Genomic DNA, 2,054 nt, shown 5'->3' with positions numbered 1-2,054 from the left:
CCACCATGCCCAGCTGATTTTTTGTATTTTTAGTAGAGACGGGGTTTCACCATGTTGACCAGGATGGTCTCGATCTCTTGACCTCGTGATCGACCCGCCTCGGTCTCCCAAAGTACTGGGATTACAGGCGTGAGCCACCGCGCCCGGCCCGATAATGCTCTTATTTAAGCATCAGAAACATCCTTCCCTCTCATGAAAACTCCTCTCTGAGTTCAACCTGCTCTGTGGAGTGAGCCCTCCTGACTCCCAGCCTTTCCTCTGAGGATGATGTTTCCATGACACAGTGTGATTCTTACCCAAGAGTAAGTACGAATCAGTGTTCCAACACAGTGAACCATTACAGCCCCCCAGACCTCGGCCATCCACCCACCCACAGCCTGAATAACCTGCTCTGAGCAGCCAGACTCACAGACCCAATAGCAGGAGGTGACAGCAGTCCCCTGAAGGAAGCTGTGATATCAAGGGAGACGTCGGTGGGTTAGTGTCTCCCATCATTCTCTCCAAGACATGGGAACAAAGCAAAAAAACACAGAGAACTGGATGTTCCGTCCCTGGGAAAGGACGCACAACCCTCTCACGCAAGGAGACTCAAGCTCATCAAAAAGCAAGGCACCCAAAGCATCCTGGCTTTCTCTGTGCCATTTCCTCCCTCACTTTGAGCCCCAGTTCCCAGCCCTGTCCCAGGAAAGGACCCACACCCCGACCCCGCACTGACCCGCAACTCCGTAGACACCCATCCCACCCTACCCTACGGCAGTCCCGAGTCGCCCCCACAGGTGCTTGCAGCTTCCTTCACCAAAACTTCACTGTAAGCTCAGCCCCGCGCACCCTCCCCACCAGCGATCCCAGCACAGAACTTCCCAGTGCCGAGGACCCGCGGAGCTGCCTGCTCCCTGAGGCACGGAAGGGGCGCCGGAGGCCCCCAGGCTTGCGGAAAACCCCGGCGCGAGCCTGCTCCCAGCTCGGAGCCTGGCTCTGCTCCCCAGCGGCGAGAGCCTGGCGAGAGCCTTGCTGCCCGGTGAGAACCCTGCAACCCCGAGCGGGACGCCGCCCTGAGCGCTGCAGCAAGGGGCGCAACACTCACACCCTAAGCGCCGAAGGGCGCGGGGGCTTTCCCACGCCAGGACAATTCCCACGGAAGTTGCAAAGGACTGACAGGGCATGCAGAGGAAGAACAGAGCGCGTGCAGAGGATATTCCGAGAAGGTTAGGGCCAACTACGGATCTCCAAGGTCTACGCACCCCCACAACAGGTAGCAGGGCCGGAGCCGGACCCGTGGCACTGCCAGGGAGTGCGGCGCAGCCCAGCAGGCAGTGGACGCGGGGCGCAAGACAGACGGGTCCCGGCAGCAAGAACCCGGGGCTTACCTTGAATTAATGCAGAGTCCCGCGCTCAGCTGAATGAAGAGGGTGTGCTAGTATTCCCGATACATCATCGAATTATTTTAAAAGAGCAAAGAGGTGGGGGAGGGAGGGCGAAGACGCGGGCGGAGAGATGGTGAAATTGAAGGAGGAAGGAGGAATCCACAGAAGGGACTGGGAAGGAAGGCAGGCGGAGGTGAGGGACAGAAACGGAGAACAAAATAAATAAAAGAGAAGAGAGACAATTAAAAAAAAAAAATCTGTCTCCTGCCCACACCGTGGAAAAGAAATTTCTGGCAATCAGTAAGAGAACTCGCATACATGCCCCCCGCAGAGACGGCAGACCTGGGGACTAACAAAGGAGGAGGGGAGAAGAGAGCTGCATCCAAACAGCAGAAGAGATCGCTGCCCAGACACACGGGCAGCACGCGAGAGGCGGCGAGGGAGCGGTAGGAGGGTGGGAGCAGGACGCCAGCGTGAGCGCGCACACCCGGGACTGGGGGCGGTGGGGAGGGCGCCGCCAGGCTTCATTTAGGTGGGGATTTGTGTTGTAAACCGCCTGAGATCAAGAAATTTAGGTCAGGGTTTCTGTGGAAAAGTTCAATAATCTCAAACTTCTGCGGGCGATTTCCACTCGAGAACACAATTCTCGTTTGTGGGCGGGATGGCCCCCTCCTGGGGTCCCACTCGGTA

At 57.7% G+C, this 2,054-nt stretch overlaps 1 protein-coding gene across 7 annotated transcripts in view; it reads right to left on the bottom strand.

The window, feature by feature from the left end:
• CACNA1E (calcium voltage-gated channel subunit alpha1 E) overlaps nucleotides 1-1,778 on the bottom strand; it is a 496,128-nt gene extending 494,350 nt beyond the window's left edge. For 6 of the 7 annotated variants that reach the window (XM_017524463.2, XM_017524471.2, XM_017524474.2 and 3 more), the window contains exon 1: nucleotides 1,368-1,777. The gene's annotated coding sequence lies outside the window, so the exon portion shown is untranslated. Of the gene's footprint in view, nucleotides 1-1,367 lie in introns of all 7 variants that reach the window. The other variant, XM_017524464.2, reaches the window with a different exon arrangement.
• Between the last annotated feature and the right edge of the window lie 276 nt (nucleotides 1,779-2,054).

This window comes from Cebus imitator, unplaced genomic scaffold, assembly GCF_001604975.1.
Source record: "Cebus imitator isolate Cc_AM_T3 unplaced genomic scaffold, Cebus_imitator-1.0 Scaffold33, whole genome shotgun sequence".
NCBI lineage: Eukaryota > Metazoa > Chordata > Mammalia > Primates > Cebidae > Cebus > Cebus imitator.
The sequence above is the reverse complement of the archived record's forward strand: the minus strand, read 5'-3'. Positions and strand labels throughout refer to the sequence as shown.